Source organism: Gouania willdenowi, chromosome 21 (genome assembly GCF_900634775.1).
Source record: "Gouania willdenowi chromosome 21, fGouWil2.1, whole genome shotgun sequence".
Lineage (NCBI taxonomy): Eukaryota > Metazoa > Chordata > Actinopteri > Blenniiformes > Gobiesocidae > Gouania > Gouania willdenowi.
Window position 1 is genome coordinate 10,647,619 of NC_041064.1, and position 9,815 is coordinate 10,657,433.

Consider the following 9,815-nt stretch of genomic DNA (forward strand, 5'->3'; position numbering starts at 1 on the left):
AGGCCCCATAGTACCCCTCACCCCACCCCCTAGCCATAACGTCCACACCCCGGCCATTGCGGTCGTACAAAAAGCCCCCGAGGGGGCCCCGCCTGGCTCGTCGCGCAAGCGACATCCCTAGCAAAGGTGCGCCCCAGGGAGCCAAGCCAAGGACCCGCAGGGCCGACGGAGCAACCCACAGCCACACCCTGCCACCCAGCAACCCAGGAGGCAATCGCCGACCCCGGGCAGCAGCCACCCCCAAAGCTACCCCCACCCCGGATCCCCCCGGACCGGAGCCAAGGACCCCCACCACCCCAGGCCCCCCAACGAGACCACCCCCCAGCCAACCCACCCGGCACGGCACCGCCCGTCCCCCAGGCGGGAGCCACAGCCCCCCCACCAGTGCCCCAGGCCAACGGGAGCCCCCCAAACCCAACCCCACAGGATGGCGGGCGCAAGAGCAAAGGAGGAGGAGGGGGGGGAGGACGAGACAGGGGGACAGGGAGCAAGGGGAAGGAGCGGCAGGGGAGCACGCAGGGCCCCAGCCCCAGAGACCAACCAGATGCGCATGCAAGGGGCAACGGCGCCAAATCAAACAGCCCCGGGACCCCGTGAACACCCAGAAGGAATGCACACCCGTGCTGAGGCAACAAGGCACCCCCGGCAACCCACCCCAGCCATCCTGACCAAGACCGCCCCAGAGGCCCAAGGCGGCCCCGGCCTACAGTTGGGCTAGTGCGTTAGTAAAGAGTGGTGCTGGCAGTCGCTTGCAGGCTAGATCATCAGGCTTTTAAAATTTAGATTTAATGCAATTAAAAAAGGAGTCCAACGCTCCTCAAAGCACGTTATTTTTTTTGTTTTCTGAGAGCAGACATCTTTTCCATGGAAATAAATTCTGTGAGGAGATTTTGCCATTGGTTTATGTTTAAGGATTTTTTGTCTTTCCAATTTAGTAATATTGCTTTTTTTTGCTATGGCTAGTGCCGCAAGGATTGATTGTGATTGGTTTGCTGGAGGTTGAAGCATTGTCAGGTCTCCAATCAAACAGAGATTTGGAGATAAAGGAATTCTGTAGTCCAAAATGGAGGACAGTTTTTCAGTGATTAGAATCCAAAAGTGTTGAACTGGGGAGCAAAGCCATAAGGCATGTAAATAGGAATCCGCTGTATTCTGGGTGCACTGAGAGCAGATGTCTGTTGCTGAGAAGCCCATTTTATGCATTTTCTGTTGGGTAATGTGGGATCTGTGGAGGACCTTGTATTGAATTAGCTGAAGGTTTGTGTTTTTTGTCATCTTAAAAGTATTACAACAAATTTCTGCCCAGAAATCAGTGCTCGGGGTGATTGAGAGTTCGGCCTCCCACTTCGCGATTGGTAAGTAATTACAGTTAGTGTTCGAAAGCGCTCTGTATATTTTTGAGAGTTTTTTTGATTTTGTTGAGATTTTTTTCATATATATAGCCAGTTCTGGAGGTTGTAACGTAGTTAAGTCTAGTGGAGTGGTTTTCTTTATTGTCTCTGTTACTTGTAAGTACTGTAGAAAGTTACTTTTATTTATATCGAATGCTTGGGTTAGATTGTTATATGACCTGATCTTGTCATTTTCAAAAGGTCTTGGAGATGAGTGATTCCACTCTCTTCCCATGTCTTCAGATAGAGTGGTGTTTTTTTTATTTTTAAAGTCGGGGTTGTGCCAGATTGGAGAGAGTATACTAGTTTTTAATTGGCCATTTGTGATGCCCAGGGCTTTCCACCATGCAGTCAGTGTGGAGGCAATTAGTGGGTTTTTAAAGCAGTTGTGATGTTTGAGGGTCGCAGTGATAAAAGGGAGATCAGAGAGTTTAATGTGTTTGCAGTCTAACTGTTCTATTTCTAGCCAGGTGTTGTAGTATTCTTTTGGATTTAGCCATTCTGTTAAATATAGTATTTGGTTTGCTAAGTAATAATGCATGAAATTAGGGGCTTCTAAACCACCCTCGTCTTTGTTTTTTTGAAGGGTAGAAAGGCTTATTTTAGGTTTTTTATTTCTAGTATAGAATTTTGTAGTTGTAGAATCTAATCTTTGAAACCATTGTTTTGGTGGTTTCAGTGGTATCATTGAGAACAAGTAGTTTATTTTTGGTAAGATTTTCATTTTAACTGAGGCTATCCTGCCAAGTAGTGAGATGGGGAGATTGTTCCATCTCCGCAGATCTTCTGTGACTTTGTCCAACATCGGATCATGATTTAGTTTAATTAATTCATTTAAGTTTGGTGATATATTTAAGCCTAGATATTTAATTGTATTTGTGGTGGAGGGGTGTTGTGGATTTTGGTGTGCAGGATTCCAAGAGTTTTTGTCAAAGGGAGGATTGATGATTTTGTCCAGTTAATGGAATAGTCTGATAATTTAGAGAAGCTGTTTATTAGATTAAATACTTCCTCTAAAGAGGATTGCGGTTCTTCCAAATAGAGTAAAATGTCATCCGCGTAGAGATTAATTTTGTGTTCTGAGATGGATGAGTGGATTCCTTTAATAACAGAGTTCTGACGTACAGCTGCTGCGAGAGGTTCAACGAATATTGCAAAAAGCAAAGGTGAGAGTGGACAGCCTTGTCTGGTTCCCCTCTGCAGTGTGAAGCTTTGGGATGTTATTTTGTTTGTGGTTACTGAGGCCTTAGGTTTATTGTACAGGGTGGAGATCCATTGTATGAATGATTCTCCGAAGCCAAATTTGCCAAGGACAGTTAGGAGGAATGACCAGTTTACTCTATCAAATGCTTTTTCTGCATCGAGTGACAAGATTATTGTTTTCTTTTAGAGTTCTGTGCCATGTTGATCACATTAAACAGTCTTCTCACATTGTCTGTGGAGTGTCTATTTTTAATAAAACCTGTCTGGTCTTGGTGTATAATTGACTGTACTACTTTCTCTAACCTAGATGTGAGTGCTTTGGAAATAATTTTTAAGTCTGTGTTAATAAGTGAGATGGGACGATAGCTTGAGGGTAATATGGGGTTTTTGTCTGGTTTAAGTAACAATTTAATGTTCGCTGTATTCATGTGACCCTCCTACATGCCCTTTATTTTTGATCTCTGTTACTACTCTGAAAAATAGTGGAGCCAGCATTGACCAGAAATGTTTAAGGAATTCAGCAGGGAACCCATCTGGACCTGGTGCTTTGCCTGTTGACATGCTATCTAAAGCATTTTGTAATTCTTGTAAGGTTAATGGTGAGTCTAAGGTGGTTTTCTGATCTATAGTGAGCTGTGGTAGGTTTAGTTTATTAAGAAAGGTTTTAATATCTTCAGGGTCAGGGTTTAAATTTGATGAGTATAAGTTTTGATAATAATCATGAAAGATGTTATTAATGTCCTGAGGTAAGTTTAAAGTTTGACCTGCGTTATCAGAAATTGCTGCTATAAATGAATTTTCTTTATTATGTTTGAGCTGATTTGCTAAATATTTGCCTGATTTATTATTATAGTCAAAGTTTTTGTATCGTAATTGTTGCAAAATGAAGTCGGTTTTTTTAGATAAGATGATATTCAGATTAAGTTTTGTATTTTGGAGTTTTTCCCATAAAAGTTCAGAAGGGTTAGCTGCGTATTCTTCCGTAAGTTTTTTGATCTTTTCTTCAAGTGTTTTTTTCTGCTATCTGTTCCTGTTTTTTCTTAAAAGAAGAGTATGATATAATCTTCCCTCTAATGACAGCCTTGCCAGTTTCCCAGAGTAAGGACGGTGATATTTCCGGGGAGTCGTTTGTCAATAGAAAGTCCTCCCATTCTTTTCTTATAATTTTTTCAAATTTACTGTCATTAAGTAATGAAGTGTTAAAGCGCCATAGAGAGGATACTTTCTGATTAGAGTCACACTGCAGGGTGAGGGATATTGGGGCATGATCGCTAATAATTATAGGATGTATTTTAGAGGACATCTTATGTACGATGGAATTATTTGAAAGAAAAAAGTCAATTCGGGAGAAGGATTTATGCACAGGGGAGAAGAAGGTATATTCTTTTTTAGTTGGGTTATTCAGTCTCCATACATCTCCTATTCCAAGATCTTCCATGTAATCCATTAATACTTTAGCAGATCGAGATGGTTTTGTATTTGAGCACTTACTAGATCTGTCCAATGATGTGTTGAGCGCCAGATTGAAGTCACCTCCGATGATTAGAGACGAGTCTGCAGAAAGGTCTGAAAGCTCTGAGAAAATTCTATGGAAAAAATCAGGGTCATCATTATTGGGGGCATATAGTACTGTCTATCTAAACGTGTAGCTTCTCTTCTTCCCATTGTGTTTCCACGGTTGATCCGTAACCCTCGTTATTGCCCATATGTCAGTCTTACAGGGACACGGCTGGTGAATTCTTCATCAGCCAACAGCTTGTTCTCCCTTGGAGCAGGAAAGGGAGTATAAAGTAGGACAGATGGATAGGTATAGCTGTGCTTTCAAAGGTGATGATGAGCCTGCCTCAGCTGCAATTCTTTCCTCGCAATCCATTTTTTTTAGTTTTTATGTCAATTCATCCTCCATCAAAGGAGGAGGTTTTTTTTTTGTTTTTTTTTTTTTAATGTACTCAGAAATTTCAGCATGAAGACACACTGAAGTGGGTGATTATGAGTGACAAGGGACAATCTTCACAGACACATCGTTACACATTTGCAATTGATTCCACTCCAAAGGTGCCATTTATCATATTCTGTCTGTAAAACATTTTGTACAGTCCATTTTTCTGCAGATAAAAATTTTGATGGAGAAAATAATTTTGGGATAAATCAAGAATAAAGTCGAGATTAAAGTCTACTCATTACTCAATACGACGACTACTCACCACAGATTGTAGAGCCCACAGGTGCAAGTTTTTATAAAAGGGGTGGGGCTAATAGTGCTTGTTTGTGAAGCAAGATGGTCCCAAAACATCACATGATCTTGTCCTCAGCCAATAGCAAAAATCAATTGTAATAGCTGGGTTTCAACCCATAGAGGGCAGCCACTCTGACATTTTACAAGAAAATGTGTCAAATTGAAATACTTTGACTAAAATTTTCAACATAATAATCAACAGCACTACTTCATACCCAAATGGGGTTTAGTTACTATTTACGTTTTTGGCAATATTTCTTTAAAGTCTTTTGTATTCATGAGCTAAAAAAGGAAAGAATCTCTTTGTTATTAAACCCAACTTTGAGGTGTAGTTTAATGCATTCATCAATACAAGGGCTTTTGTGGATGACCACGGTCTGCTATTTGTTTACATATGGTGAATTGGCCCTCGTCAGTTTCCATAGTTTTGACTTCATTAGCAGACCTTCAACTTTTATCACAATACTGTATTTTGTGTCGAAGTTTCAACTTTATTCTCAACATTATATTTCAACTTTGTTCTCGAAATTTCAACTTTAATCTTGACATTTCAAATTTATTATTGATTTGCCCAAAACTATTTTCTGCATCGAAATGAATCCTCCGTAAATAATTTACGATGCACTAGTTTAACAGGAAACCAGTCTGATGTGACTCCGGTTAGCAATTTTTTTTTTTTTTTTTTTTTTGATAAAATGTTAATTTCTTTAAGCCAGAAAAAGAAACTAAATCAGTTTTGGGTGATTTCCTAAAATACACAGAGAAAAAAATAATACAGCCACACAGGATCTCAGCCTGATACGAGATGAAACAAACCTCAGACGTTTGGAGAAGCTGCTGCTTATCCAAAACAGAACGTCTTCTTATCAAACAAGACAGCGTTAACGTGTGAACTCACTCTATCCACCCGGCAACAGCGATAGAAGCTGAATATTAATACACGCCTCAGTTTGCATGTATGATCTTATATACATGTGAGCACCATTATCAACCCATGAATACTTTTAATCTGAAAGTAATGCAAATATGAGTCCGTGTGCATTCAGTTGCAGTTTTTCCTCAATCTTGTGGAGCTTTTATGTGTGTGTGTGTGTGTGTGTGTGTGTGTGTGTGTGTGTGTGTGCGTATTCAAAGAGACAAGGTGTAAAAAGAACTGAGCTGATTCACGATGAACTCTCTGCAACCTCTCCAGCTCCTTGAAAAGTATAAGATCTCCCACCCGTTGATATCAGCAATTCAAGACTTAAATAATTCAGGAGAAAATTATAGAGCTGCCTGATTCTCCGCTGACATACTGTACTCCTGACATTTGATTATGACGCAGGCCGGTGGGGATGAAACGGAGCCCTATCCACCTGCTGATGTGCAGATCGATTAAAGATGAAGCTAAAGGTCAAACAGAGTAGAAGAAGTAAAGTACCTGATCAATTTACCTTTGAAAATGAAAGTTTGACATGGAGAATACATTAAATTTGCTTTACGTTGCATAAAGAGGAAGAAAAAGAAGAAGCTCAGGTCAAAATGTTATTCTAGTTTTGTTAACGGCAAGCATCACAGAGACAATTTCTTCTCTTTCTTCTTCTTTGAAGTAAAAAAAAAGTACATAAATGCCTATTCAAGCAAATGCGTTGGATACAGTGTGTCTTGGAAAACCTTCAAAAGTATTCGACAAGAAAAGGGGCCTTAAGATATTCTGGGTTTTGTTTAATTTGCTTTGAAGCTTTGTTTAGTTTTGAAGATGTGAGAAATGTGAGAAATACACCCACATTCTGCTCTTTCAATTTGATGTCTTAACGCCCGAAAATCAAGACGCAAATGGACCTCATGCGCAAATCTTTCCACTCTCGCCACAACACTTACTTTTTTTTTATTTATAGAAAGAAAATGCTGCATAAAAAAAGCCTCATCAAAGACAATCCAAACAAAAATCAGCATCTCCTTCAGAGCAGCACATCAAACCTGCTTTGATGTTGAGCAGGAACAGGAAATTATGTTTACAAAGATTTAGGCTGTTTGCTGTGCCAAATGTTGCATGTGATTTGCATCATACTTTATATTTTTGGCTTATTAAAATAAAAAAGATAATCCTTCACCTCTATCTATGATCGTTATTTTTAGCAGGAAATAGTGTTGCACAAGGTTATACTACAACACGAGGACGAATAATGTTGAATTATTAATGTCTTCGTTTGCACATGTAAAATGTTGGATAAATAAAACGAGAACTATAGGTTATTTACATAATCCTGGTTCTCTGAGTAATGAGTGAAATGTCTCACTATGGGATATAAGCCTCCGCGTCGTTCCTCAGAAGCCAAATCTCATTCCGCCAATTCTGAATGGCTGGTGAAATGTATTCATCCGCCGCAGGTAGTCCCACTTACTTCAAGTAGAGGGGGCGGAGAATACCACGCCAAATAAGCAAACCTCTTCTCACTCGTCCGGCAAGAAGGGTTGTCTGGTGAGACCCCCGGGGGGCAGCGCAAAGGTGAAGACCCCACTGCCCCCTGCCTGGTGGGGGGGCACAGTCCACTCACAGAGGGGGACTTATGGTGATATATTCTGCTTTTTGTTGTAGTTTTATTTGCTGCGCCCTTAGTCTTTGGCTTGGGTGCGACAGCGGGGCACACTTTATTTTTGGTGAAAATATGAGTGATTGAGCGCGTCAGGCGCCTGTCGGTTGGGCGGGCTGAGACACAGACAGCTTAGGGGTTTAAACTCAGAGATCGGCGGCGCTCGACGGCCGTAGTGAAGCGTCGAAGCAGTGCTCTACTGAGCGTGGAGAGCAAGGAAGCACTGGTCGACCTGGTGTGGTCGAGAGCAAAAGCATCCACCAGCAACGTCCGGCGACGGAATCCAAAAAAGGGTTAAACTGCTGAAGACCCGAGATTGCTCCGAGTGAGAAGAGGTTTTTGAATAGCGTGGTATTCTACGCCCCCTCAACCTATAGTAGGTGGGACTACATGTGGCGGATGAATACATTTCACCAGCCAATCAGGATTAGCGTAATGAGATTGGGCTTCTAAGGAATGACGCGGAGGCGTATATCCCATAGTGAGACTACGAAGCGAATGTTATGAAAGAGAACAATTTTGAGTTCCTAGCGTCTATGGAAACTGTTATGTTTTTAGTTTTTATTATATTGAACCTTGTATTTGTGAATATGTTCATATCAGAGAGAAGATTTTTCTTTTGCAGGAACATCATAGATTTACAGTGATATGAACATAAGAAGCAAAGACCTTTAAAAACTCAAAACAAGTTTTTAGTTTTCTGAGCCCGGAGCGGTTTCTGGCTTCATGCAGACAATGCAAATTCATACGGCCCCATAAACAACTGGGGGCCCAAAAGCTGAGTCCTATCAGAGCCAAATAACCAGATCTACAAGAATTAAAGATGTTTAATTTTAATGAGAGGTTCTCATGAGTGTAGCTGTCAATTTAGTTAGCAAATTGTAACAGATTATAGCAGGTTGTGGACCATTTAATGGATTAGGAATCCCTCCATATAGCTTGGCAAACTTGGGGCTCCCAGAAAGCATTACTGCTTTTGAAACAGCCGTCTGAACCGAAGTATCATTCAAGCATTTGTTTAAACTTTCTGTAACTCTATCAAGCTCAAACACTCAGCAAATTTTACGTAGTTATCGCAAATGACGACTCAGTCTTCCTGCAGTACCTTCATAACCCAAAAGGGGGCTGTAAGCCACACTATGGGAATCCCTGAATTAGGGATTTGATTAATTGAAAAAGACAATGACGCTACGTTTAACAACTTTACAAAGTCGTTCTTTTGAACTACTTTTTTGTTTTATATTTATCTTAAATTACATTTAACAATTGTGTCTAGTAAAAACAAAATTGAGGGGCTGTAGAACAGCAATATAAACGTAGATACACTACCAGTCAAATTTTTTAGAACACCCTAATTTTTCCAGGTATTTGTTGTAATTCAAGTTTTGCAAATCCAATGGATAGCTTGAAATGTTACAAAGGTAAGTACTGAACAGCCAGAGGTTAAAAAAAAGAAAGGTTTGTTTTCCCAAAACTGAAAAATTATGTACATTTCAGAATCATACAAGTAGGCCTTTTTCAGGGAATACAGAGTGGGTTGAAAATGTAAAGCCTTTAAAGCTGGTGCTACTAATTCCTACAGGTGTTCCAACTTTTCTTGGTTACTTCCAACCCCCTCTGTCTGCATAAAAGCAGTGTTGGAACACACTGTGGTACCAGACCCTCATGCGCATCAGGTGAACAGTATTGTTAGATTCCATGATTTCTTTTTCAACTCAAACTGCTTATTTGTTCTATGCTTTCATTTCAGAGAGCAATGACACAGTAAACTCAATCATTTTCAAGTATTTGTATGTTTGAAAGATTTTCAGCAGGAGCTTCACAGAAAATTTTGGTTTTTTTCAATTTGTGTTTTAAATGTTCGTCTCCTTCACTTTAAAAATGGCATTTGTTTTTAGAAATGTTTTGAATTCAAAAGACATCAGGACATAAAATATAGAAAGTCTCTCTTTGTACAGTTGCCTTACGGACATCCCCTGGTGCTATTGGTACGGTTACCAAAGTACACATATGTGGTGTCATAAGGTTAGGGTAAGGGTTAGGTTATAACCCAATATCGCAACAATTTTTAGGGTTAGGTTTAGGGTAAGGTTCAGTCTTAGTCACGTGACCTAAACTGGCCAATGACTGACCTATTACGTGACCTGAACTGGCCAAATAGGGGCAGGTACGGATAGAATGTCAGTATATTGATACTGCAACTGTACGGATAGCCACTGCCTGAAATATATTCCTATGAATACGTCAATAAATAATCAACTCATTATTTCAAAGGACTATTTAATGATTGATTCCTTCCTAAATGCTCATCTCAATGCTTTGTTCATTTGCTTGCCTGTTTACTCATCTTCTTCAGCTGCAAATTCTATAAATATTGTAAGTGAAGTGTAAAATGATTTATTTTCTAATGAG